This window comes from Schistocerca piceifrons, chromosome 3, assembly GCF_021461385.2.
Source record: "Schistocerca piceifrons isolate TAMUIC-IGC-003096 chromosome 3, iqSchPice1.1, whole genome shotgun sequence".
NCBI lineage: Eukaryota > Metazoa > Arthropoda > Insecta > Orthoptera > Acrididae > Schistocerca > Schistocerca piceifrons.
The window spans coordinates 263,396,178-263,419,956 of record NC_060140.1 but is presented as its reverse complement, the minus strand read 5'-3'; the positions used below and the strand labels follow the sequence as shown (position 1 = coordinate 263,419,956).

Genomic DNA, 23,779 nt, shown 5'->3' with positions numbered 1-23,779 from the left:
TCCCGGATGTACTTGCTCTCGCGGGGGTGTAACTCAGTGGTAGAGTGTCTGCTTCGCATGCAGAAAGTCCTGGGTTCAAATCCCAGCTCCTCCAATTTTTGTTTCTCCGTGCAGCAGTACATGAAAACTTTTGCCTATCACCATATTCTACAAAATTCAGTGTACAAGATTCTTCCCCCAAGCAAGTGGATTTCGTACAGTTCGACCTCATGGCGGGAGGACGATGACCTGCAAGACCCTGGGCTGCGATCCCCCCCCATTGAAATGTTGCTCCAAAGCCTTCGGTATGGCGTGCAGGGTGCATCTCAAACATGTATTTGCAACTCACCGCGACAATCGTCATTTGTTTTTTCGAGATACTGAAAAATGAAGGGGGCACCCGGGATTGAACCGGGGACCTCTCGATCTGCAGTCGAATGCTCTACGACTGAGCTATACCCCCATTCACGATCTTTGCGTTCCCATAACTTAAGGAAAAATATTATACTCTGCCTGGCTAAAGACGTCTAATCGAGCAAAATATTGCGTAATCATTATCTCTCAGTTATATATTAGCGTTAAACGATATAAATATCAAAAATACTAGACACTTCGCGCCTGGAGAAAGTGCGAGTCGGCGCCTTCACCTTAATGTCAGAACGCGAAAATTGCACTAGTAGCTTTTTTTCAAGCAAGTTCTGTTCGTCCGTTCTCCGTAATCGTTTGGTATCTGATTAAACTGACATACTCGCCTATGGCTTTCGTAAACGAAAATTTCATTGTGACCCCGACGTGATTTGAACACGCAACCTTCTGATCTGGAGTCAGACGCGCTACCGTTGCGCCACGGAGTCGACGCTGCTTAGGTCTTGTCATGAATAGGTTCCTCGAACACTTACTGTACCGTTCAAACCTAAGAAATAATGACAGTAGGATCCACGAGACACTCGTCCCGGATGTACTTGCTCTGGCGGGGGTGTAACTCAGTGGTAGAGTGTCTGCTTCGCATGCAGAAAGTCCTGGGTTCAAATCCCAGCTCCTCCAATTTTTGTTTCTCCGTGCAGCAGTACATGAAAACTTTTGCCTATCACCATATTCTACAAAATTCAGTGTACAAGATTCTTCCCCCAAGCAAGTGGATTTCGTACAGTTCGACCTCATGGCGGGAGGACGATGACCTGCAAGACCCTGGGCTGCGATCCCCCCCCATTGAAATGTTGCTCCAAAGCCTTCGGTATGGCGTGCAGGGTGCATCTCAAACATGTATTTGCAACTCACCGCGACAATCGTCATTTGTTTTTTCGAGATACTGAAAAATGAAGGGGGCACCCGGGATTGAACCGGGGACCTCTCGATCTGCAGTCGAATGCTCTACGACTGAGCTATACCCCCATTCACGATCTTTGCGTTCCCATAACTTAAGGAAAAATATTATACTCTGCCTGGCTAAAGACGTCTAATCGAGCAAAATATTGCGTAATCATTATCTCTCAGTTATATATTAGCGTTAAACGATATAAATATCAAAAATACTAGACACTTCGCGCCTGGAGAAAGTGCGAGTCGGCGCCTTCACCTTAATGTCAGAACGCGAAAATTGCACTAGTAGCTTTTTTTCAAGCAAGTTCTGTTCGTCCGTTCTCCGTAATCGTTTGGTATCTGATTAAACTGACATACTCGCCTATGGCTTTCGTAAACGAAAATTTCATTGTGACCCCGACGTGATTTGAACACGCAACCTTCTGATCTGGAGTCAGACGCGCTACCGTTGCGCCACGGAGTCGACGCTGCTTAGGTCTTGTCATGAATAGGTTCCTCGAACACTTACTGTACCGTTCAAACCTAAGAAATAATGACAGTAGGATCCACGAGACACTCGTCCCGGATGTACTTGCTCTGGCGGGGGTGTAACTCAGTGGTAGAGTGTCTGCTTCGCATGCAGAAAGTCCTGGGTTCAAATCCCAGCTCCTCCAATTTTTGTTTCTCCGTGCAGCAGTACATGAAAACTTTTGCCTATCACCATATTCTACAAAATTCAGTGTACAAGATTCTTCCCCCAAGCAAGTGGATTTCGTACAGTTCGACCTCATGGCGGGAGGACGATGACCTGCAAGACCCTGGGCTGCGATCCCCCCCCATTGAAATGTTGCTCCAAAGCCTTCGGTATGGCGTGCAGGGTGCATCTCAAACATGTATTTGCAACTCACCGCGACAATCGTCATTTGTTTTTTCGAGATACTGAAAAATGAAGGGGGCACCCGGGATTGAACCGGGGACCTCTCGATCTGCAGTCGAATGCTCTACGACTGAGCTATACCCCCATTCACGATCTTTGCGTTCCCATAACTTAAGGAAAAATATTATACTCTGCCTGGCTAAAGACGTCTAATCGAGCAAAATATTGCGTAATCATTATCTCTCAGTTATATATTAGCGTTAAACGATATAAATATCAAAAATACTAGACACTTCGCGCCTGGAGAAAGTGCGAGTCGGCGCCTTCACCTTAATGTCAGAACGCGAAAATTGCACTAGTAGCTTTTTTTCAAGCAAGTTCTGTTCGTCCGTTCTCCGTAATCGTTTGGTATCTGATTAAACTGACATACTCGCCTATGGCTTTCGTAAACGAAAATTTCATTGTGACCCCGACGTGATTTGAACACGCAACCTTCTGATCTGGAGTCAGACGCGCTACCGTTGCGCCACGGAGTCGACGCTGCTTAGGTCTTGTCATGAATAGGTTCCTCGAACACTTACTGTACCGTTCAAACCTAAGAAATAATGACAGTAGGATCCACGAGACACTCGTCCCGGATGTACTTGCTCTGGCGGGGGTGTAACTCAGTGGTAGAGTGTCTGCTTCGCATGCAGAAAGTCCTGGGTTCAAATCCCAGCTCCTCCAATTTTTGTTTCTCCGTGCAGCAGTACATGAAAACTTTTGCCTATCACCATATTCTACAAAATTCAGTGTACAAGATTCTTCCCCCAAGCAAGTGGATTTCGTACAGTTCGACCTCATGGCGGGAGGACGATGACCTGCAAGACCCTGGGCTGCGATCCCCCCCCATTGAAATGTTGCTCCAAAGCCTTCGGTATGGCGTGCAGGGTGCATCTCAAACATGTATTTGCAACTCACCGCGACAATCGTCATTTGTTTTTTCGAGATACTGAAAAATGAAGGGGGCACCCGGGATTGAACCGGGGACCTCTCGATCTGCAGTCGAATGCTCTACGACTGAGCTATACCCCCATTCACGATCTTTGCGTTCCCATAACTTAAGGAAAAATATTATACTCTGCCTGGCTAAAGACGTCTAATCGAGCAAAATATTGCGTAATCATTATCTCTCAGTTATATATTAGCGTTAAACGATATAAATATCAAAAATACTAGACACTTCGCGCCTGGAGAAAGTGCGAGTCGGCGCCTTCACCTTAATGTCAGAACGCGAAAATTGCACTAGTAGCTTTTTTTCAAGCAAGTTCTGTTCGTCCGTTCTCCGTAATCGTTTGGTATCTGATTAAACTGACATACTCGCCTATGGCTTTCGTAAACGAAAATTTCATTGTGACCCCGACGTGATTTGAACACGCAACCTTCTGATCTGGAGTCAGACGCGCTACCGTTGCGCCACGGAGTCGACGCTGCTTAGGTCTTGTCATGAATAGGTTCCTCGAACACTTACTGTACCGTTCAAACCTAAGAAATAATGACAGTAGGATCCACGAGACACTCGTCCCGGATGTACTTGCTCTGGCGGGGGTGTAACTCAGTGGTAGAGTGTCTGCTTCGCATGCAGAAAGTCCTGGGTTCAAATCCCAGCTCCTCCAATTTTTGTTTCTCCGTGCAGCAGTACATGAAAACTTTTGCCTATCACCATATTCTACAAAATTCAGTGTACAAGATTCTTCCCCCAAGCAAGTGGATTTCGTACAGTTCGACCTCATGGCGGGAGGACGATGACCTGCAAGACCCTGGGCTGCGATCCCCCCCCATTGAAATGTTGCTCCAAAGCCTTCGGTATGGCGTGCAGGGTGCATCTCAAACATGTATTTGCAACTCACCGCGACAATCGTCATTTGTTTTTTCGAGATACTGAAAAATGAAGGGGGCACCCGGGATTGAACCGGGGACCTCTCGATCTGCAGTCGAATGCTCTACGACTGAGCTATACCCCCATTCACGATCTTTGCGTTCCCATAACTTAAGGAAAAATATTATACTCTGCCTGGCTAAAGACGTCTAATCGAGCAAAATATTGCGTAATCATTATCTCTCAGTTATATATTAGCGTTAAACGATATAAATATCAAAAATACTAGACACTTCGCGCCTGGAGAAAGTGCGAGTCGGCGCCTTCACCTTAATGTCAGAACGCGAAAATTGCACTAGTAGCTTTTTTTCAAGCAAGTTCTGTTCGTCCGTTCTCCGTAATCGTTTGGTATCTGATTAAACTGACATACTCGCCTATGGCTTTCGTAAACGAAAATTTCATTGTGACCCCGACGTGATTTGAACACGCAACCTTCTGATCTGGAGTCAGACGCGCTACCGTTGCGCCACGGAGTCGACGCTGCTTAGGTCTTGTCATGAATAGGTTCCTCGAACACTTACTGTACCGTTCAAACCTAAGAAATAATGACAGTAGGATCCACGAGACACTCGTCCCGGATGTACTTGCTCTCGCGGGGGTGTAACTCAGTGGTAGAGTGTCTGCTTCGCATGCAGAAAGTCCTGGGTTCAAATCCCAGCTCCTCCAATTTTTGTTTCTCCGTGCAGCAGTACATGAAAACTTTTGCCTATCACCATATTCTACAAAATTCAGTGTACAAGATTCTTCCCCCAAGCAAGTGGATTTCGTACAGTTCGACCTCATGGCGGGAGGACGATGACCTGCAAGACCCTGGGCTGCGATCCCCCCCCATTGAAATGTTGCTCCAAAGCCTTCGGTATGGCGTGCAGGGTGCATCTCAAACATGTATTTGCAACTCACCGCGACAATCGTCATTTGTTTTTTCGAGATACTGAAAAATGAAGGGGGCACCCGGGATTGAACCGGGGACCTCTCGATCTGCAGTCGAATGCTCTACGACTGAGCTATACCCCCATTCACGATCTTTGCGTTCCCATAACTTAAGGAAAAATATTATACTCTGCCTGGCTAAAGACGTCTAATCGAGCAAAATATTGCGTAATCATTATCTCTCAGTTATATATTAGCGTTAAACGATATAAATATCAAAAATACTAGACACTTCGCGCCTGGAGAAAGTGCGAGTCGGCGCCTTCACCTTAATGTCAGAACGCGAAAATTGCACTAGTAGCTTTTTTTCAAGCAAGTTCTGTTCGTCCGTTCTCCGTAATCGTTTGGTATCTGATTAAACTGACATACTCGCCTATGGCTTTCGTAAACGAAAATTTCATTGTGACCCCGACGTGATTTGAACACGCAACCTTCTGATCTGGAGTCAGACGCGCTACCGTTGCGCCACGGAGTCGACGCTGCTTAGGTCTTGTCATGAATAGGTTCCTCGAACACTTACTGTACCGTTCAAACCTAAGAAATAATGACAGTAGGATCCACGAGACACTCGTCCCGGATGTACTTGCTCTGGCGGGGGTGTAACTCAGTGGTAGAGTGTCTGCTTCGCATGCAGAAAGTCCTGGGTTCAAATCCCAGCTCCTCCAATTTTTGTTTCTCCGTGCAGCAGTACATGAAAACTTTTGCCTATCACCATATTCTACAAAATTCAGTGTACAAGATTCTTCCCCCAAGCAAGTGGATTTCGTACAGTTCGACCTCATGGCGGGAGGACGATGACCTGCAAGACCCTGGGCTGCGATCCCCCCCCATTGAAATGTTGCTCCAAAGCCTTCGGTATGGCGTGCAGGGTGCATCTCAAACATGTATTTGCAACTCACCGCGACAATCGTCATTTGTTTTTTCGAGATACTGAAAAATGAAGGGGGCACCCGGGATTGAACCGGGGACCTCTCGATCTGCAGTCGAATGCTCTACGACTGAGCTATACCCCCATTCACGATCTTTGCGTTCCCATAACTTAAGGAAAAATATTATACTCTGCCTGGCTAAAGACGTCTAATCGAGCAAAATATTGCGTAATCATTATCTCTCAGTTATATATTAGCGTTAAACGATATAAATATCAAAAATACTAGACACTTCGCGCCTGGAGAAAGTGCGAGTCGGCGCCTTCACCTTAATGTCAGAACGCGAAAATTGCACTAGTAGCTTTTTTTCAAGCAAGTTCTGTTCGTCCGTTCTCCGTAATCGTTTGGTATCTGATTAAACTGACATACTCGCCTATGGCTTTCGTAAACGAAAATTTCATTGTGACCCCGACGTGATTTGAACACGCAACCTTCTGATCTGGAGTCAGACGCGCTACCGTTGCGCCACGGAGTCGACGCTGCTTAGGTCTTGTCATGAATAGGTTCCTCGAACACTTACTGTACCGTTCAAACCTAAGAAATAATGACAGTAGGATCCACGAGACACTCGTCCCGGATGTACTTGCTCTCGCGGGGGTGTAACTCAGTGGTAGAGTGTCTGCTTCGCATGCAGAAAGTCCTGGGTTCAAATCCCAGCTCCTCCAATTTTTGTTTCTCCGTGCAGCAGTACATGAAAACTTTTGCCTATCACCATATTCTACAAAATTCAGTGTACAAGATTCTTCCCCCAAGCAAGTGGATTTCGTACAGTTCGACCTCATGGCGGGAGGACGATGACCTGCAAGACCCTGGGCTGCGATCCCCCCCCATTGAAATGTTGCTCCAAAGCCTTCGGTATGGCGTGCAGGGTGCATCTCAAACATGTATTTGCAACTCACCGCGACAATCGTCATTTGTTTTTTCGAGATACTGAAAAATGAAGGGGGCACCCGGGATTGAACCGGGGACCTCTCGATCTGCAGTCGAATGCTCTACGACTGAGCTATACCCCCATTCACGATCTTTGCGTTCCCATAACTTAAGGAAAAATATTATACTCTGCCTGGCTAAAGACGTCTAATCGAGCAAAATATTGCGTAATCATTATCTCTCAGTTATATATTAGCGTTAAACGATATAAATATCAAAAATACTAGACACTTCGCGCCTGGAGAAAGTGCGAGTCGGCGCCTTCACCTTAATGTCAGAACGCGAAAATTGCACTAGTAGCTTTTTTTCAAGCAAGTTCTGTTCGTCCGTTCTCCGTAATCGTTTGGTATCTGATTAAACTGACATACTCGCCTATGGCTTTCGTAAACGAAAATTTCATTGTGACCCCGACGTGATTTGAACACGCAACCTTCTGATCTGGAGTCAGACGCGCTACCGTTGCGCCACGGAGTCGACGCTGCTTAGGTCTTGTCATGAATAGGTTCCTCGAACACTTACTGTACCGTTCAAACCTAAGAAATAATGACAGTAGGATCCACGAGACACTCGTCCCGGATGTACTTGCTCTGGCGGGGGTGTAACTCAGTGGTAGAATGTCTGCTTCGCATGCAGAAAGTCCTGGGTTCAAATCCGAGCTCCTCCAATTTTTGTTTCTCCGTGCAGCAGTACATGAAAACTTTTGCCTATCACCATATTCTACAAAATTCAGTGTACAAGATTCTTCCCCCAAGCAAGTGGATTTCGTACAGTTCGACCTCATGGCGGGAGGACGATGACCTGCAAGACCCTGGGCTGCGATCCCCCCCCATTGAAATGTTGCTCCAAAGCCTTCGGTATGGCGTGCAGGGTGCATCTCAAACATGTATTTGCAACTCACCGCGACAATCGTCATTTGTTTTTTCGAGATACTGAAAAATGAAGGGGGCACCCGGGATTGAACCGGGGACCTCTCGATCTGCAGTCGAATGCTCTACGACTGAGCTATACCCCCATTCACGATCTTTGCGTTCCCATAACTTAAGGAAAAATATTATACTCTGCCTGGCTAAAGACGTCTAATCGAGCAAAATATTGCGTAATCATTATCTCTCAGTTATATATTAGCGTTAAACGATATAAATATCAAAAATACTAGACACTTCGCGCCTGGAGAAAGTGCGAGTCGGCGCCTTCACCTTAATGTCAGAACGCGAAAATTGCACTAGTAGCTTTTTTTCAAGCAAGTTCTGTTCGTCCGTTCTCCGTAATCGTTTGGTATCTGATTAAACTGACATACTCGCCTATGGCTTTCGTAAACGAAAATTTCATTGTGACCCCGACGTGATTTGAACACGCAACCTTCTGATCTGGAGTCAGACGCGCTACCGTTGCGCCACGGAGTCGACGCTGCTTAGGTCTTGTCATGAATAGGTTCCTCGAACACTTACTGTACCGTTCAAACCTAAGAAATAATGACAGTAGGATCCACGAGACACTCGTCCCGGATGTACTTGCTCTCGCGGGGGTGTAACTCAGTGGTAGAGTGTCTGCTTCGCATGCAGAAAGTCCTGGGTTCAAATCCGAGCTCCTCCAATTTTTGTTTCTCCGTGCAGCAGTACATGAAAACTTTTGCCTATCACCATATTCTACAAAATTCAGTGTACAAGATTCTTCCCCCAAGCAAGTGGATTTCGTACAGTTCGACCTCATGGCGGGAGGACGATGACCTGCAAGACCCTGGGCTGCGATCCCCCCCCATTGAAATGTTGCTCCAAAGCCTTCGGTATGGCGTGCAGGGTGCATCTCAAACATGTATTTGCAACTCACCGCGACAATCGTCATTTGTTTTTTCGAGATACTGAAAAATGAAGGGGGCACCCGGGATTGAACCGGGGACCTCTCGATCTGCAGTCGAATGCTCTACGACTGAGCTATACCCCCATTCACGATCTTTGCGTTCCCATAACTTAAGGAAAAATATTATACTCTGCCTGGCTAAAGACGTCTAATCGAGCAAAATATTGCGTAATCATTATCTCTCAGTTATATATTAGCGTTAAACGATATAAATATCAAAAATACTAGACACTTCGCGCCTGGAGAAAGTGCGAGTCGGCGCCTTCACCTTAATGTCAGAACGCGAAAATTGCACTAGTAGCTTTTTTTCAAGCAAGTTCTGTTCGTCCGTTCTCCGTAATCGTTTGGTATCTGATTAAACTGACATACTCGCCTATGGCTTTCGTAAACGAAAATTTCATTGTGACCCCGACGTGATTTGAACACGCAACCTTCTGATCTGGAGTCAGACGCGCTACCGTTGCGCCACGGAGTCGACGCTGCTTAGGTCTTGTCATGAATAGTTTCCTCGAACACTTACTGTACCGTTCAAACCTAAGAAATAATGACAGTAGGATCCACGAGACACTCGTCCCGGATGTACTTGCTCTCGCGGGGGTGTAACTCAGTGGTAGAGTGTCTGCTTCGCATGCAGAAAGTCCTGGGTTCAAATCCCAGCTCCTCCAATTTTTGTTTCTCCGTGCAGCAGTACATGAAAACTTTTGCCTATCACCATATTCTACAAAATTCAGTGTACAAGATTCTTCCCCCAAGCAAGTGGATTTCGTACAGTTCGACCTCATGGCGGGAGGACGATGACCTGCAAGACCCTGGGCTGCGATCCCCCCCCCCATTGAAATGTTGCTCCAAAGCCTTCGGTATGGCGTGCAGGGTGCATCTCAAACATGTATTTGCAACTCACCGCGACAATCGTCATTTGTTTTTTCGAGATACTGAAAAATGAAGGGGGCACCCGGGATTGAACCGGGGACCTCTCGATCTGCAGTCGAATGCTCTACGACTGAGCTATACCCCCATTCACGATCTTTGCGTTCCCATAACTTAAGGAAAAATATTATACTCTGCCTGGCTAAAGACGTCTAATCGAGCAAAATATTGCGTAATCATTATCTCTCAGTTATATATTAGCGTTAAACGATATAAATATCAAAAATACTAGACACTTCGCGCCTGGAGAAAGTGCGAGTCGGCGCCTTCACCTTAATGTCAGAACGCGAAAATTGCACTAGTAGCTTTTTTTCAAGCAAGTTCTGTTCGTCCGTTCTCCGTAATCGTTTGGTATCTGATTAAACTGACATACTCGCCTATGGCTTTCGTAAACGAAAATTTCATTGTGACCCCGACGTGATTTGAACACGCAACCTTCTGATCTGGAGTCAGACGCGCTACCGTTGCGCCACGGAGTCGACGCTGCTTAGGTCTTGTCATGAATAGGTTCCTCGAACACTTACTGTACCGTTCAAACCTAAGAAATAATGACAGTAGGATCCACGAGACACTCGTCCCGGATGTACTTGCTCTGGCGGGGGTGTAACTCAGTGGTAGTTCCGCTTGCGACGCCGTGCAGGTCGCACGTGTTTGTGCCTTCGCTCCGCAATAGCGTGTGCAAGCCGTGACTACTTTCGTTGTTTACGTTGTTTGCTAGATTTGCTGTCTTGTGCATCCGTCACTTCACTTCGCTTTTAGTGTTTTGTGTCGTTCTGTGTTAGCGGTCTCGACCGTTTAATAAGTGGATATGTCGTCCAGGTTGTTCCCAAGGAAATGTACTCTGTGTTTCGAATTTGACAAGTCTACACGTCATGTTCAACCGAGTTCCATGGAAGTTCACGATTTCATAGTGGATGTCATTGGTATTACGTCTGACCAGGTTCATACTGCCTATTACGACACAGATCTCTACTGTTTCTTCGTCAAGTTGTTAAACCCTGTGTTACTGGAGAGGATTCTGTTAAAACATGGTAGCAGAGCTGAGTTCCGTCATCGTGACGCCTCGGTGAGTACTGTTCTCATATCCAATGCTGATGTAGAATATAAAAATGTCCGTGTGTACAACCTGCCGCCGGAAGTTGAAAACTGTTATTTACGTGAGATTTTGACGAAGTATGGGGAGGTCAAGCAAATCCGTAACGAACGTTGGTCTAGCCAACATCGGTTACAGTGTTTTAGTGGCGTCCGGTCAGTCGAAATGCACGTCAAGCAAGATATCCCCTCCCATCTTATTGTTTGTGGGTATAAAGTGCATGTCACCTACAGTGGGCAACCAGGCACATGCTTTATTTGTAACGAAACTGGCCACTTGCGTACGAACTGCCCTAAACGTGTCTTTGTTCTCAAAAGTACTTTGGAACAGCGTAGAAAATTGACATTGGCCGATCTTGTTAGGGAGGCACCAATCACGGACATCGAACGCCCTAGTGATAGTGAAATATTGCCCCCAGAGCCTGGTTTGCCTGTTGCCGACTTTCCACCCTTTCCTTCAAAACCGGTTACAGATCCGCCTGCTTCCAAATCTGACGTGCAGCTGCTGAGCCACAAACGGCGACGAACGTGTGATGATGATAGTCCGGACGAAGATCTCCAGGAATTAGAACATGACGTCCCGAAAGAGATGCCGGTTACGGTGACTAACTCACGTTTTTCTGAACCGTCGCACGCAGCTGTCGACGTTGCGGCTATTGACGTCATTCCGAGTGACGTACAGGCAGCTTTGGCATCACAACAGCCGAGCCCGCCGCCTGAAGTCGCGACGTCACCACAGGACGAATCACAACAAGCGCGTGCTCCCGATAAGCATAACGAGGAAGGCAGTATTTGTGTACAAACTGAAGGAAGTCAAAGTCCGTCTACAAACAAACACGCAGTTCGTGCTAGTGACAACAAACAAACTTGTCCACCTTCTGAGTCAGTTCTTTCTGCAGATCAGATGGCTGAGGCGTCACATCCCGTTATGGACTGCGAAGTCACTCAGGACCCTCCCACGCCTCCGTCTGCCGATGTGTTCCCTAGCAGAGCACGTAGTAGGACCAAAGTTCAACCCAACGTCAACGCAGTACGGAAGAAAAACAAACCCAACGACACCCAAGTGACTGTTCGTGATCCTCCCGACAATGCAGACCATTCCGAAGTTTCTATGCCCTTGTAATGCGACCAGTGTTGTTTAGTGACCCTTTCCGTACCTCACTGTACTAATGGCACAAGCGTACAAATTCGTCTCCCTGAACATAAATAAGATTCGATCTGATCTCAAAATTGCGGCCCTACAGCAGTTTCTATACGAATCTGACGCTGATATTGTGTTGTTACAGGAAGTTACTGTTTTGAATCTCTTCATCTCTGGTTTTAAAACCATATCAAACGTTGCTCCTGAGGAAAGTACAGGTACCGCACTTTTAATACGGGAAGGTATACCAGTTGGGGAGATCGAGTTTTTAGATTCCGGTCGAGGAGTGGGCTGTAAAATTTTTGATGTCACCCTTGTTAACTTATATGCCCCGTCAGGCAACAGCAACAAATTCGAACGGTCACGTTTTTATAAGGAGGATGTTACGTATCTGTTGCGGGGAAGTCCTCAAAACCTGATAATAGGAGGTGACTTCAACTGTGTTCTACGTAAAAACGATCAGTCCCCTAATTTTAACTACTGTAAAGAACTGCACGAGCTAGTTAAGAATATTAAGCTGAAAGATGCTTGGGAACTGCAGTATCCTACTTTAGTTAAATTCACTTTTTTCACCGTTACTTCATGCAGCCGTCTGGATAGAATTTATCTATCGGACTGTATCAGTGACCGACTCCTAGCGGTTGACGTAATCCCGGCTAGTTTTACCGACCATTGCGCTGTTGCGGCAACAATTCACTTAAATCGACAGCCTACCAAATTATTTCGTTCCCCGTGGATGTTAAACATATCGCATCTGGCGGACGCTGAATTATTTGACGTTATCAGACATGTGTAGGAAACTTGTTTGCGTTCCATCACTTTTTATCCGACTAAAGCGATGTGGTGGACCACTGTTGCCAAACCAAAGCTTCGAAAAAGTCTCATTTATTATAGTGCTCAGAAAGCACGCGCCTGCAAGAAGACCTTTGAGTTTTACTACACTGTGTTGCGACAATTGTATGATTCATCCACTGCGACCAACACTAACTTTCCATCAATTCAACGTGTCAAGGCTAAACTTGTCAGCTTGAAGCGTCAACAATTGGAAGGTCTGAAAGTTAAATCCAAACCTAAATCTGTTTTAGCCGACGAAATGACATCTATGTACCATTTATTCAAGCATTTATCACGCCGCCGCCGGGCTTTCATTGATGTTTTGGAAAGAGATAATGGGGAATTACTCTCTACTCAAGCGGCCATTATTAGTGAAATTCACCAACATTTCCAACGACTGTATTCCAGTGAGATTGTCAATGAACCTGCTGTCAGTGCAGTGGTCAATGTTTTTGATAGGGCGATTAATCCTGCTGACAATGTCGACTTTTTATCGGATTTCACTCCCGAGGAAGTTTTAGCCTTGATCTCCAAGTCGCCTTCCTTTAAATCGCCTGGTCCTGATGGTTTGCCCAAGGAATTTTATACCAAATTCTGGAATGTCCTTGGTGGTACTTTTACTGAAATTGTTAATGAAGTCATGAGTGGTGGTCCTCTTCCTGCCGACTTGAAAGTGGGTAGAATTGTTTTAGTCCCGAAGAGAACTGGTCACAAGCGAGTTGATAATCTCCGTCCAATCACATTATTGAACTTTGATTATAAAACGATTGCCCGAGCGATTAATAGCAGAATGGCCCCCATCCTTGGGAAAGTTATTTATTCACATCAGTCTTGCCTTCCAGGGAGATCCATTATGACTCCGGTTGCAGAGTACAGAGACGTTATTTCAGTAGCGGCCGTAACCAACATCAAATGTGCTTTCCTTTTTCTTGACTTTTGCAAAGCTTTTGACCGCGTTAGTCATCACTATTTAGAACGCATCCTGCAACGAATTGGACTCGAAGAACGAGCTGTGGCAGTCATTCGGAATATGATAACCGGCATTACTGCTAGGATCACAGTTAACGGTCAGCTGACACAAGCTGTTAGCATACGACGCGGTGTACCGCAAGGCAGTCCGTTGTCGATGTCGCTCTTTGTTTTGTCGCTCGAGCCATTTCTGAAGAGATTGTGTATCACATTAAGTGGCCTTTCTGTCTTAGGGAGCAATCTTACTGTGAGGGCTTACGCCGATGATGTTGCTGTTATCCTACGTCATGAGTCTGAAGTGGCCCAATTGCGGGCTGAGATTGATACTTACAGCACTGCTTCTGGGGCGAAACTCAGTGAGGGTAAATGTAAGGTTCTACGCTTACGGGGCTTCGAATCTCTTGCTATACCGTGGGCGCAGATCGTCGAACAACATGTTGCTCTGGGTATCATCATCGATAGGTGTCCCTTACGTATGGCAGCTAAAAACTGGAAACTTACTGCCAATCGCATACAGGGAGCTATAGTGGAAAACACCTGGCGATCGACAAATATCCTCCAGAAGATCAGGATTTTGAATACATACATACTCTGTAAAGCTTATTATGTTGCTCAGGTGTTCCCTCTTCCCAAAATGCAAGCCCATAAGATCATGCGTTTGTCCAGCAGGTTTGTGTGGCTCGGTCATATTTTTAAGTTAACCTATACCACACTGTCTAAGTCAGTGCAAGCTGGGGGCCTGCAACTCAATGATATCCGTCGAAAGGCGACAGCACTCTATATAAAACGAACAACTGTGATAATTACCACGATGCCCCATACTATCACATCGAAGCTGTTTCGCATTGTTCGCCCTAAATGTATGAAACCGCCAATTGACATCGGTAAACTCAACTTTCAATTGCAACATGTCGGTGTTTATTACCTCGAAATTAGTTACTTAGGTGACAGTGTTTTCACAAGTCCTTGTCTCACGACAGTGTTCTTACTTGCTCAGTGGCAGAAGTACGAAGCTCCAACTACAATTGAAATGCACTACCCAAGAATCGTCTGGACGGCAGTGTGGACCAATATTACTCTAAAAATTCATTCCTCCGATGTGATTTCCGCCTGGTATAATGTTGTCCACAATCTTGTTCCAACCAACGAAAAACTCAACCGCATTGGCTTAAGTGCTACTGACAACTGCCTCAAATGTGGATTGGTAGACACTCTGAGGCACAGGTTTACTTGCTGCGGGCATCAGTTCAACTGGCATTGGGTGCGGAAACGATTGGCGCTGCTCACACGTAGCACTGAAAGTCTTTATACAACTGATATCCTCCTGTGGCCTGATACACGGTTTTACCCCAAAACGAAAAACAATACTGTTATGTGGATGCTGGGTCATTTTGTCACTTACGTCATCACTAACCACGGAGAAGACAATATTACTGCCTTTACTGCTTATATGGAAACGGCATATTGGCGAAGAAACCAGTTCCCGCACATTAAAAGGGATTTTGGAAACATGTTAAAAATACTGTTTGAGAAACAGGGAATTGGGTGATTCTAAAGTCAATCCACGATTACTGTTAACATTTCCACGGTGAAGTTCCCAAGTACAAGCGAACACTGAATACTATTTTCGTTATCGTTTCACCTATGGCGCTTGAAGAACCTGAAGTTTTCTTTTCTTTCTTATTCCTCATTATTTGTTTTTTGCGGGAAGAGACATTTTTTTTTCCCTTGGTTTTGAGAGAGATTTCTATTTTTCGTTGCACTTATATTACAAAGAAGACGAGGCAATGAACTCCTTGTAATCCGGAAGAACCAGTATTCTTTTGTGTACTGTTGTACGACGCCAGTGAATCTGGAGACTTTGATTTCTTTTGACTATAGCTGATGAAGCTCGCCAAGGACGGCGTTCATGGAGAGCGCAAGGAGGGCTGTAAGGGGAGAAGGGAGGCCCTTAAAAATATAAATGAAAAAAATAGTAAAAAAGAAAAAAAAAAAAAAAAAAAAAAAAAAAAAAAAAAAAAAAGTGGTAGAGTGTCTGCTTCGCATGCAGAAAGTCCTGGGTTCAAATCCCAGCTCCTCCAATTTTTGTTTCTCCGTGCAGCAGTACATGAAAACTTTTGCCTATCACCATATTCTACAAAATTCAGTGTACAAGATTCTTCCCCCAAGCAAGTGGATTTCGTACAGTTCGACCTCATGGCGGGAGGACGATGACCTGCAAGACCCTGGGCTGCGATCCCCCCCCATTGAAATGTTGCTCCAAAGCCTTCGGTATGGCGTGCAGGGTGCATCTCAAACATGTATTTGCAACTCACCGCGACAATCGTCATTTGTTTTTTCGAGATACTGAAAAATGAAGGGGGCACCCGGGATTGAACCGGGGACCTCTCGATCTGCAGTCGAATGCTCTACGACTGAGCTATACCCCCATTCACGATCTTTGCGTTCCCATAACTTAAGGAAAAATATTATACTCTGCCTGGCTAAAGACGTCTAATCGAGCAAAATATTGCGTAATCATTATCTCTCAGTTATATATTAGCGTTAAACGATATAAATATCAAAAATACTAGACACTTCGCGCCTGGAGAAAGTGCGAGTCGGCGCCTTCACCTTAATGTCAGAACGCGAAAATTGCACTAGTAGCTTTTTTTCAAGCAAGTTCTGTTCGTCCGTTCTCCGTAATCGTTTGGTATCTGATTAAACTGACATACTCGCCTATGGCTTTCGTAAACGAAAATTTCATTGTGACCCCGACGTGATTTGAACACGCAACCTTCTGATCTGGAGTCAGACGCGCTACCGTTGCGCCACGGAGTCGACGCTGCTTAGGTCTTGTCATGAATAGGTTCCTCGAACACTTACTGTACCGTTCAAACCTAAGAAATAATGACAGTAGGATCCACGAGACACTCGTCCCGGATGTACTTGCTCTGGCGGGGGTGTAACTCAGTGGTAGAGTGTCTGCTTCGCATGCAGAAAGTCCTGGGTTCAAATCCCAGCTCCTCCAATTTTTGTTTCTCCGTGCAGCAGTACATGAAAACTTTTGCCTATCACCATATTCTACAAAATTCAGTGTACAAGATTCTTCCCCCAAGCAAGTGGATTTCGTACAGTTCGACCTCATGGCGGGAGGACGATGACCTGCAAGACCCTGGGCTGCGATCCCCCCCCATTGAAATGTTGCTCCAAAGCCTTCGGTATGGCGTGCAGGGTGCATCTCAAACATGTATTTGCAACTCACCGCGACAATCGTCATTTGTTTTTTCGAGATACTGAAAAATGAAGGGGGCACCCGGGATTGAACCGGGGACCTCTCGATCTGCAGTCGAATGCTCTACGACTGAGCTATACCCCCATTCACGATCTTTGCGTTCCCATAACTTAAGGAAAAATATTATACTCTGCCTGGCTAAAGACGTCTAATCGAGCAAAATATTGCGTAATCATTATCTCTCAGTTATATATTAGCGTTAAACGATATAAATATCAAAAATACTAGACACTTCGCGCCTGGAGAAAGTGCGAGTCGGCGCCTTCACCTTAATGTCAGAACGCGAAAATTGCACTAGTAGCTTTTTTTCAAGCAAGTTCTGTTCGTCCGTTCTCCGTAATCGTTTGGTATCTGATTAAACTGACATACTCGCCTATGGCTTTCGTAAACGAAAATTTCATTGTGACCCCGACGTGATTTGAACACGCAACCTTCTGATCTGGAGTCAGACGCGCTACCGTTGCGCCACGGAGTCGACGCTGCTTAGGTCTTGTCATGAATAGGTTCCTCGAACACTTACTGTACCGTTCAAACCTAAGAAATAATGACAGTAGGATCCACGAGACACTCGTCCCGGATGTACTTGCTCTGGCGGGGGTGTAACTCAGTGGTAGAGTGTCTGCTTCGCATGCAGAAAGTCCTGGGTTCAAATCCCAGCTCCTCCAATTTTTGTTTCTCCGTGCAGCAGTACATGAAAACTTTTGCCTATCACCATATTCTACAAAATTCAGTGTACAAGATTCTTCCCCCAAGCAAGTGGATTTCGTACAGTTCGACCTCATGGCGGGAGGACGATGACCTGCAAGACCCTGGGCTGCGATCCCCCCCCATTGAAATGTTGCTCCAAAGCCTTCGGTATGGCGTGCAGGGTGCATCTCAAACATGTATTTGCAACTCACCGCGACAATCGTCATTTGTTTTTTCGAGATACTGAAAAATGAAGGGGGCACCCGGGATTGAACCGGGGACCTCTCGATCTGCAGTCGAATGCTCTACGACTGAGCTATACCCCCATTCACGATCTTTGCGTTCCCATAACTTAAGGAAAAATATTATACTCTGCCTGGCTAAAGACGTCTAATCGAGCAAAATATTGCGTAATCATTATCTCTCAGTTATATATTAGCGTTAAACGATATAAATATCAAAAATACTAGACACTTCGCGCCTGGAGAAAGTGCGAGTCGGCGCCTTCACCTTAATGTCAGAACGCGAAAATTGCACTAGTAGCTTTTTTTCAAGCAAGTTCTGTTCGTCCGTTCTCCGTAATCGTTTGGTATCTGATTAAACTGACATACTCGCCTATGGCTTTCGTAAACGAAAATTTCATTGTGACCCCGACGTGATTTGAACACGCAACCTTCTGATCTGGAGTCAGACGCGCTACCGTTGCGCCACGGAGTCGACGCTGCTTAGGTCTTGTCATGAATAGGTTCCTCGAACACTTACTGTACCGTTCAAACCTAAGAAATAATGACAGTAGGATCCACGAGACACTCGTCCCGGATGTACTTGCTCTCGCGGGGGTGTAACTCAGTGGTAGAGTGTCTGCTTCGCATGCAGAAAGTCCTGGGTTCAAATCCCAGCTCCTCCAATTTTTGTTTCTCCGTGCAGCAGTACATGAAAACTTTTGCCTATCACCATATTCTACAAAATTCAGTGTACAAGATTCTTCCCCCAAGCAAGTGGATTTCGTACAGTTCGACCTCATGGCGGGAGGACGATGACCTGCAAGACCCTGGGCTGCGATCCCCCCCCCCATTGAAATGTTGCTCCAAAGCCTTCGGTATGGCGTGCAGGGTGCATCTCAAACATGTATTTGCAACTCACCGCGACAATCGTCATTTGTTTTTTCGAGATACTGAAAAATGAAGGGGGCACCCGGGATTGAACCGGGGACCTCTCGATCTGCAGTCGAATGCTCTACGACTGAGCTATACCCCCATTCACGATCTTTGCGTTCCCATAACTTAAGGAAAAATATTATACTCTGCCTGGCTAAAGACGTCTAATCGAGCAAAATATTGCGTAATCATTATCTCTCAGTTATATATTAGCGTTAAACGATATAAATATCAAAAATACTAGACACTTCGCGCCTGGAGAAAGTGCGAGTCGGCGCCTTCACCTTAATGTCAGAACGCGAAAATTGCACTAGTAGCTTTTTTTCAAGCAAGTTCTGTTCGTCCGTTCTCCGTAATCGTTTGGTATCTGATTAAACTGACATACTCGCCTATGGCTTTCGTAAACGAAAATTTCATTGTGACCCCGACGTGATTTGAACACGCAACCTTCTGATCTGGAGTCAGACGCGCTACCGTTGCGCCACGGAGTCGACGCTGCTTAGGTCTTGTCATGAATAGGTTCCTCGAACACTTACTGTACCGTTCAAACCTAAGAAATAATGACAGTAGGATCCACGAGACACTCGTCCCGGATGTACTTGCTCTGGCGGGGGTGTAACTCAGTGGTAGAGTGTCTGCTTCGCATGCAGAAAGTCCTGGGTTCAAATCCCAGCTCCTCCAATTTTTGTTTCTCCGTGCAGCAGTACATGAAAACTTTTGCCTATCACCATATTCTACAAAATTCAGTGTACAAGATTCTTCCCCCAAGCAAGTGGATTTCGTACAGTTCGACCTCATGGCGGGAGGACGATGACCTGCAAGACCCTGGGCTGCGATCCCCCCCCATTGAAATGTTGCTCCAAAGCCTTCGGTATGGCGTGCAGGGTGCATCTCAAACATGTATTTGCAACTCACCGCGACAATCGTCATTTGTTTTTTCGAGATACTGAAAAATGAAGGGGGCACCCGGGATTGAACCGGGGACCTCTCGATCTGCAGTCGAATGCTCTACGACTGAGCTATACCCCCATTCACGATCTTTGCGTTCCCATAACTTAAGGAAAAATATTATACTCTGCCTGGCTAAAGACGTCTAATCGAGCAAAATATTGCGTAATCATTATCTCTCAGTTATATATTAGCGTTAAACGATATAAATATCAAAAATACTAGACACTTCGCGCCTGGAGAAAGTGCGAGTCGGCGCCTTCACCTTAATGTCAGAACGCGAAAATTGCACTAGTAGCTTTTTTTCAAGCAAGTTCTGTTCGTCCGTTCTCCGTAATCGTTTGGTATCTGATTAAACTGACATACTCGCCTATGGCTTTCGTAAACGAAAATTTCATTGTGACCCCGACGTGATTTGAACACGCAACCTTCTGATCTGGAGTCAGACGCGCTACCGTTGCGCCACGGAGTCGACGCTGCTTAGGTCTTGTCATGAATAGGTTCCTCGAACACTTACTGTACCGTTCAAACCTAAGAAATAATGACAGTAGGATCCACGAGACACTCGTCCCGGATGTACTTGCTCTGGCGGGGGTGTAACTCAGTGGTAGAGTGTCTGCTTCGCATGCAGAAAGTCCTGGGTTCAAATCCCAGCTCCTCCAATTTTTGTTTCTCCGTGCAGCAGTACATGAAAACTTTTGCCTATCACCATATTCTACAAAATTCAGTGTACAAGATTCTTCCCCCAAGCAAGTGGATTTCGTACAGTTCGACCTCATGGCGGGAGGACGATGACCTGCAAGACCCTGGGCTGCGATCCCCCCCCATTGAAATGTTGCTCCAAAGCCTTCGGTATGGCGTGCAGGGTGCATCTCAAACATGTATTTGCAACTCACCGCGACAATCGTCATTTGTTTTTTTGAGATACTGAAAAATGAAGGGGGCACCCGGGATTGAACCGGGGACCTCTCGATCTGCAGTCGAATGCTCTACGACTGAGCTATACCCCCATTCACGATCTTTGCGTTCCCATAACTTAAGGAAAAATATTATACTCTGCCTGGCTAAAGACGTCTAATCGAGCAAAATATTGCGTAATCATTATCTCTCAGTTATATATTAGCGTTAAACGATATAAATATCAAAAATACTAGACACTTCGCGCCTGGAGAAAGTGCGAGTCGGCGCCTTCACCTTAATGTCAGAACGCGAAAATTGCACTAGTAGCTTTTTTTCAAGCAAGTTCTGTTCGTCCGTTCTCCGTAATCGTTTGGTATCTGATTAAACTGACATACTCGCCTATGGCTTTCGTAAACGAAAATTTCATTGTGACCCCGACGTGATTTGAACACGCAACCTTCTGATCTGGAGTCAGACGCGCTACCGTTGCGCCACGGAGTCGACGCTGCTTAGGTCTTGTCATGAATAGGTTCCTCGAACACTTACTGTACCGTTCAAACCTAAGAAATAATGACAGTAGGATCCACGAGACACTCGTCCCGGATGTACTTGCTCTGGCGGGGGTGTAACTCAGTGGTAGAGTGTCTGCTTCGCATGCAGAAAGTCCTGGGTTCAAATCCCAGCTCCTCCAATTTTTGTTTCTCCGTGCAGCAGTACATGAAAACTTTTGCCTATCACCATATTCTACAAAATTCAGTGTACAAGATTCTTCCCCCAAGCAAGTGGATTTCGTACAGTTCGACCTCATGGCGGGAGGACGATGACCTGCAAGACCCTGGGCTGCGATCCCCCCCCATTGAAATGTTGCTCCAAAGCCTTCGGTATGGCGTGCAGGGTGCATCTCAAACATGTATTTGCAACTCACCGCGACAATCGTCATTTGTTTTTTCGAGATACTGAAAAATGAAGGGGGCACCCGGGATTGAACCGGGGACCTCTCGATCTGCAGTCGAATGCTCTACGACTGAGCTATACCCCCATTCACGATCTTTGCGTTCCCATAACTTAAGGAAAAATATTATACTCTGCCTGGCTAAAGACGTCTAATCGAGCAAAATATTGCGTAATCATTATCTCTCAGTTATATATTAGCGTTAAACGATATAAATATCAAAAATACTAGACACTTCGCGCCTGGAGAAAGTGCGAGTCGGCGCCTTCACCTTAATGTCAGAACGCGAAAATTGCACTAGTAGCTTTTTTTCAAGCAAGTTCTGTTCGTCCGTTCTCCGTAATCGTTTGGTATCTGATTAAACTGACATACTCGCCTATGGCTTTCGTAAACGAAAATTTCATTGTGACCCCGACGTGATTTGAACACGCAACCTTCTGATCTGGAGTCAGACGCGCTACCGTTGCGCCACGGAGTCGACGCTGCTTAGGTCTTGTCATGAATAGGTTCCTCGAACACTTACTGTACCGTTCAAACCTAAGAAATAATGACAGTAGGATCCACGAGACACTCGTCCCGGATGTACTTGCTCTGGCGGGGGTGTAACTCAGTGGTAGAGTGTCTGCTTCGCATGCAGAAAGTCCTGGGTTCAAATCCCAGCTCCTCCAATTTTTGTTTCTCCGTGCAGCAGTACATGAAAACTTTTGCCTATCACCATATTCTACAAAATTCAGTGTACAAGATTCTTCCCCCAAGCAAGTGGATTTCGTACAGTTCGACCTCATGGCGGGAGGACGATGACCTGCAAGACCCTGGGCTGCGATCCCCCCCCATTGAAATGTTGCTCCAAAGCCTTCGGTATGGCGTGCAGGGTGCATCTCAAACATGTATTTGCAACTCACCGCGACAATCGTCATTTGTTTTTTCGAGATACTGAAAAATGAAGGGGGCACCCGGGATTGAACCGGGGACCTCTCGATCTGCAGTCGAATGCTCTACGACTGAGCTATACCCCCATTCACGATCTTTGCGTTCCCATAACTTAAGGAAAAATATTATACTCTGCCTGGCTAAAGACGTCTAATCGAGCAAAATATTGCGTAATCATTATCTCTCAGTTATATATTAGCGTTAAACGATATAAATATCAAAAATACTAGACACTTCGCGCCTGGAGAAAGTGCGAGTCGGCGCCTTCACCTTAATGTCAGAACGCGAAAATTGCACTAGTAGCTTTTTTTCAAGCAAGTTCTGTTCGTCCGTTCTCCGTAATCGTTTGGTATCTGATTAAACTGACATACTCGCCTATGGCTTTCGTAAACGAAAATTTCATTGTGACCCCGACGTGATTTGAACACGCAACCTTCTGATCTGGAGTCAGACGCGCTACCGTTGCGCCACGGAGTCGACGCTGCTTAGGTCTTGTCATGAATAGGTTCCTCGAACACTTACTGTACCGTTCAAACCTAAGAAATAATGACAGTAGGATCCACGAGACACTCGTCCCGGATGTACTTGCTCTGGCGGGGGTGTAACTCAGTGGTAGAGTGTCTGCTTCGCATGCAGAAAGTCCTGGGTTCAAATCCCAGCTCCTCCAATTTTTGTTTCTCCGTGCAGCAGTACATGAAAACTTTTGCCTATCACCATATTCTACAAAATTCAGTGTACAAGATTCTTCCCCCAAGCAAGTGGATTTCGTACAGTTCGACCTCATGGCGGGAGGACGATGACCTGCAAGACCCTGGGCTGCGATCCCCCCCCATTGAAATGTTGCTCCAAAGCCTTCGGTATGGCGTGCAGGGTGCATCTCAAACATGTATTTGCAACTCACCGCGACAATCGTCATTTGTTTTTTCGAGATACTGAAAAATGAAGGGGGCACCCGGGATTGAACCGGGGACCTCTCGATCTGCAGTCGAATGCTCTACGACTGAGCTATACCCCCATTCACGATCTTTGCGTTCCCATAACTTAAGGAAAAATATTATACTCTGCCTGGCTAAAGACGTCTAATCGAGCAAAATATTGCGTAATCATTATCTCTCAGTTATATATTAGCGTTAAACGATATAAATATCAAAAATACTAGACACTTCGCGCCTGGAGAAAGTGCGAGTCGGCGCCTTCACCTTAATGTCAGAACGCGAAAATTGCACTAGTAGCTTTTTTTCAAGCAAGT

The 23,779-nt window shown here is 45.8% G+C and overlaps 57 non-coding genes across 57 annotated transcripts; 18 read left to right on the top strand and 39 right to left on the bottom strand.

Annotated features, from left to right (window-relative positions):
- Positions 1–22: 22 nt before the first annotated feature.
- Trnaa-cgc lies at positions 23–94 on the top strand. Its single transcript has one exon. It is a non-coding gene; the product is annotated as a tRNA-Ala (tRNA).
- A 276-nt stretch (positions 95–370) lies between these two features.
- Positions 371–442, bottom strand: Trnac-gca. The gene has a single exon. It is a non-coding gene; the product is annotated as a tRNA-Cys (tRNA).
- A 319-nt stretch (positions 443–761) lies between these two features.
- Positions 762–833, bottom strand: Trnaw-cca. Its single transcript has one exon. It is a non-coding gene; the product is annotated as a tRNA-Trp (tRNA).
- A 118-nt stretch (positions 834–951) lies between these two features.
- Positions 952–1,023, top strand: Trnaa-cgc. The gene has a single exon. It is a non-coding gene; the product is annotated as a tRNA-Ala (tRNA).
- A 276-nt stretch (positions 1,024–1,299) lies between these two features.
- Positions 1,300–1,371, bottom strand: Trnac-gca. The gene has a single exon. It is a non-coding gene; the product is annotated as a tRNA-Cys (tRNA).
- Positions 1,372–1,690: 319 nt separating this feature from the next.
- Trnaw-cca lies at positions 1,691–1,762 on the bottom strand. The gene has a single exon. It is a non-coding gene; the product is annotated as a tRNA-Trp (tRNA).
- Positions 1,763–1,880: 118 nt separating this feature from the next.
- Positions 1,881–1,952, top strand: Trnaa-cgc. Its single transcript has one exon. It is a non-coding gene; the product is annotated as a tRNA-Ala (tRNA).
- Positions 1,953–2,228: 276 nt separating this feature from the next.
- Trnac-gca lies at positions 2,229–2,300 on the bottom strand. Its single transcript has one exon. It is a non-coding gene; the product is annotated as a tRNA-Cys (tRNA).
- Positions 2,301–2,619: 319 nt separating this feature from the next.
- Trnaw-cca lies at positions 2,620–2,691 on the bottom strand. Its single transcript has one exon. It is a non-coding gene; the product is annotated as a tRNA-Trp (tRNA).
- Positions 2,692–2,809: 118 nt separating this feature from the next.
- Positions 2,810–2,881, top strand: Trnaa-cgc. Its single transcript has one exon. It is a non-coding gene; the product is annotated as a tRNA-Ala (tRNA).
- A 276-nt stretch (positions 2,882–3,157) lies between these two features.
- Trnac-gca lies at positions 3,158–3,229 on the bottom strand. The gene has a single exon. It is a non-coding gene; the product is annotated as a tRNA-Cys (tRNA).
- A 319-nt stretch (positions 3,230–3,548) lies between these two features.
- Trnaw-cca lies at positions 3,549–3,620 on the bottom strand. The gene has a single exon. It is a non-coding gene; the product is annotated as a tRNA-Trp (tRNA).
- Positions 3,621–3,738: 118 nt separating this feature from the next.
- Trnaa-cgc lies at positions 3,739–3,810 on the top strand. The gene has a single exon. It is a non-coding gene; the product is annotated as a tRNA-Ala (tRNA).
- Positions 3,811–4,086: 276 nt separating this feature from the next.
- On the bottom strand, positions 4,087–4,158 carry Trnac-gca. Its single transcript has one exon. It is a non-coding gene; the product is annotated as a tRNA-Cys (tRNA).
- A 319-nt stretch (positions 4,159–4,477) lies between these two features.
- On the bottom strand, positions 4,478–4,549 carry Trnaw-cca. Its single transcript has one exon. It is a non-coding gene; the product is annotated as a tRNA-Trp (tRNA).
- Positions 4,550–4,667: 118 nt separating this feature from the next.
- Positions 4,668–4,739, top strand: Trnaa-cgc. The gene has a single exon. It is a non-coding gene; the product is annotated as a tRNA-Ala (tRNA).
- Positions 4,740–5,015: 276 nt separating this feature from the next.
- Positions 5,016–5,087, bottom strand: Trnac-gca. The gene has a single exon. It is a non-coding gene; the product is annotated as a tRNA-Cys (tRNA).
- Positions 5,088–5,406: 319 nt separating this feature from the next.
- On the bottom strand, positions 5,407–5,478 carry Trnaw-cca. Its single transcript has one exon. It is a non-coding gene; the product is annotated as a tRNA-Trp (tRNA).
- A 118-nt stretch (positions 5,479–5,596) lies between these two features.
- Trnaa-cgc lies at positions 5,597–5,668 on the top strand. Its single transcript has one exon. It is a non-coding gene; the product is annotated as a tRNA-Ala (tRNA).
- Positions 5,669–5,944: 276 nt separating this feature from the next.
- Trnac-gca lies at positions 5,945–6,016 on the bottom strand. Its single transcript has one exon. It is a non-coding gene; the product is annotated as a tRNA-Cys (tRNA).
- Positions 6,017–6,335: 319 nt separating this feature from the next.
- Positions 6,336–6,407, bottom strand: Trnaw-cca. The gene has a single exon. It is a non-coding gene; the product is annotated as a tRNA-Trp (tRNA).
- Positions 6,408–6,525: 118 nt separating this feature from the next.
- Positions 6,526–6,597, top strand: Trnaa-cgc. Its single transcript has one exon. It is a non-coding gene; the product is annotated as a tRNA-Ala (tRNA).
- A 276-nt stretch (positions 6,598–6,873) lies between these two features.
- On the bottom strand, positions 6,874–6,945 carry Trnac-gca. Its single transcript has one exon. It is a non-coding gene; the product is annotated as a tRNA-Cys (tRNA).
- Positions 6,946–7,264: 319 nt separating this feature from the next.
- Positions 7,265–7,336, bottom strand: Trnaw-cca. Its single transcript has one exon. It is a non-coding gene; the product is annotated as a tRNA-Trp (tRNA).
- A 466-nt stretch (positions 7,337–7,802) lies between these two features.
- Positions 7,803–7,874, bottom strand: Trnac-gca. The gene has a single exon. It is a non-coding gene; the product is annotated as a tRNA-Cys (tRNA).
- A 319-nt stretch (positions 7,875–8,193) lies between these two features.
- Trnaw-cca lies at positions 8,194–8,265 on the bottom strand. The gene has a single exon. It is a non-coding gene; the product is annotated as a tRNA-Trp (tRNA).
- Positions 8,266–8,383: 118 nt separating this feature from the next.
- Trnaa-cgc lies at positions 8,384–8,455 on the top strand. Its single transcript has one exon. It is a non-coding gene; the product is annotated as a tRNA-Ala (tRNA).
- A 276-nt stretch (positions 8,456–8,731) lies between these two features.
- On the bottom strand, positions 8,732–8,803 carry Trnac-gca. The gene has a single exon. It is a non-coding gene; the product is annotated as a tRNA-Cys (tRNA).
- A 319-nt stretch (positions 8,804–9,122) lies between these two features.
- On the bottom strand, positions 9,123–9,194 carry Trnaw-cca. The gene has a single exon. It is a non-coding gene; the product is annotated as a tRNA-Trp (tRNA).
- Positions 9,195–9,312: 118 nt separating this feature from the next.
- On the top strand, positions 9,313–9,384 carry Trnaa-cgc. Its single transcript has one exon. It is a non-coding gene; the product is annotated as a tRNA-Ala (tRNA).
- Positions 9,385–9,662: 278 nt separating this feature from the next.
- Positions 9,663–9,734, bottom strand: Trnac-gca. The gene has a single exon. It is a non-coding gene; the product is annotated as a tRNA-Cys (tRNA).
- Positions 9,735–10,053: 319 nt separating this feature from the next.
- Positions 10,054–10,125, bottom strand: Trnaw-cca. The gene has a single exon. It is a non-coding gene; the product is annotated as a tRNA-Trp (tRNA).
- Positions 10,126–16,039: 5,914 nt separating this feature from the next.
- On the bottom strand, positions 16,040–16,111 carry Trnac-gca. Its single transcript has one exon. It is a non-coding gene; the product is annotated as a tRNA-Cys (tRNA).
- Positions 16,112–16,430: 319 nt separating this feature from the next.
- On the bottom strand, positions 16,431–16,502 carry Trnaw-cca. The gene has a single exon. It is a non-coding gene; the product is annotated as a tRNA-Trp (tRNA).
- A 118-nt stretch (positions 16,503–16,620) lies between these two features.
- Trnaa-cgc lies at positions 16,621–16,692 on the top strand. Its single transcript has one exon. It is a non-coding gene; the product is annotated as a tRNA-Ala (tRNA).
- A 276-nt stretch (positions 16,693–16,968) lies between these two features.
- Trnac-gca lies at positions 16,969–17,040 on the bottom strand. Its single transcript has one exon. It is a non-coding gene; the product is annotated as a tRNA-Cys (tRNA).
- Positions 17,041–17,359: 319 nt separating this feature from the next.
- Trnaw-cca lies at positions 17,360–17,431 on the bottom strand. Its single transcript has one exon. It is a non-coding gene; the product is annotated as a tRNA-Trp (tRNA).
- A 118-nt stretch (positions 17,432–17,549) lies between these two features.
- Trnaa-cgc lies at positions 17,550–17,621 on the top strand. The gene has a single exon. It is a non-coding gene; the product is annotated as a tRNA-Ala (tRNA).
- Positions 17,622–17,897: 276 nt separating this feature from the next.
- Positions 17,898–17,969, bottom strand: Trnac-gca. Its single transcript has one exon. It is a non-coding gene; the product is annotated as a tRNA-Cys (tRNA).
- A 319-nt stretch (positions 17,970–18,288) lies between these two features.
- Positions 18,289–18,360, bottom strand: Trnaw-cca. The gene has a single exon. It is a non-coding gene; the product is annotated as a tRNA-Trp (tRNA).
- Positions 18,361–18,478: 118 nt separating this feature from the next.
- Positions 18,479–18,550, top strand: Trnaa-cgc. Its single transcript has one exon. It is a non-coding gene; the product is annotated as a tRNA-Ala (tRNA).
- Positions 18,551–18,828: 278 nt separating this feature from the next.
- Trnac-gca lies at positions 18,829–18,900 on the bottom strand. Its single transcript has one exon. It is a non-coding gene; the product is annotated as a tRNA-Cys (tRNA).
- A 319-nt stretch (positions 18,901–19,219) lies between these two features.
- Positions 19,220–19,291, bottom strand: Trnaw-cca. Its single transcript has one exon. It is a non-coding gene; the product is annotated as a tRNA-Trp (tRNA).
- Positions 19,292–19,409: 118 nt separating this feature from the next.
- Trnaa-cgc lies at positions 19,410–19,481 on the top strand. The gene has a single exon. It is a non-coding gene; the product is annotated as a tRNA-Ala (tRNA).
- Positions 19,482–19,757: 276 nt separating this feature from the next.
- Trnac-gca lies at positions 19,758–19,829 on the bottom strand. Its single transcript has one exon. It is a non-coding gene; the product is annotated as a tRNA-Cys (tRNA).
- A 319-nt stretch (positions 19,830–20,148) lies between these two features.
- Positions 20,149–20,220, bottom strand: Trnaw-cca. Its single transcript has one exon. It is a non-coding gene; the product is annotated as a tRNA-Trp (tRNA).
- Positions 20,221–20,338: 118 nt separating this feature from the next.
- Trnaa-cgc lies at positions 20,339–20,410 on the top strand. Its single transcript has one exon. It is a non-coding gene; the product is annotated as a tRNA-Ala (tRNA).
- Positions 20,411–20,686: 276 nt separating this feature from the next.
- Positions 20,687–20,758, bottom strand: Trnac-gca. Its single transcript has one exon. It is a non-coding gene; the product is annotated as a tRNA-Cys (tRNA).
- A 319-nt stretch (positions 20,759–21,077) lies between these two features.
- On the bottom strand, positions 21,078–21,149 carry Trnaw-cca. Its single transcript has one exon. It is a non-coding gene; the product is annotated as a tRNA-Trp (tRNA).
- Positions 21,150–21,267: 118 nt separating this feature from the next.
- Trnaa-cgc lies at positions 21,268–21,339 on the top strand. Its single transcript has one exon. It is a non-coding gene; the product is annotated as a tRNA-Ala (tRNA).
- Positions 21,340–21,615: 276 nt separating this feature from the next.
- On the bottom strand, positions 21,616–21,687 carry Trnac-gca. The gene has a single exon. It is a non-coding gene; the product is annotated as a tRNA-Cys (tRNA).
- A 319-nt stretch (positions 21,688–22,006) lies between these two features.
- On the bottom strand, positions 22,007–22,078 carry Trnaw-cca. The gene has a single exon. It is a non-coding gene; the product is annotated as a tRNA-Trp (tRNA).
- A 118-nt stretch (positions 22,079–22,196) lies between these two features.
- Trnaa-cgc lies at positions 22,197–22,268 on the top strand. The gene has a single exon. It is a non-coding gene; the product is annotated as a tRNA-Ala (tRNA).
- Positions 22,269–22,544: 276 nt separating this feature from the next.
- Trnac-gca lies at positions 22,545–22,616 on the bottom strand. Its single transcript has one exon. It is a non-coding gene; the product is annotated as a tRNA-Cys (tRNA).
- Positions 22,617–22,935: 319 nt separating this feature from the next.
- Positions 22,936–23,007, bottom strand: Trnaw-cca. Its single transcript has one exon. It is a non-coding gene; the product is annotated as a tRNA-Trp (tRNA).
- Positions 23,008–23,125: 118 nt separating this feature from the next.
- Positions 23,126–23,197, top strand: Trnaa-cgc. The gene has a single exon. It is a non-coding gene; the product is annotated as a tRNA-Ala (tRNA).
- Positions 23,198–23,473: 276 nt separating this feature from the next.
- Positions 23,474–23,545, bottom strand: Trnac-gca. The gene has a single exon. It is a non-coding gene; the product is annotated as a tRNA-Cys (tRNA).
- Between the last annotated feature and the right edge of the window lie 234 nt (positions 23,546–23,779).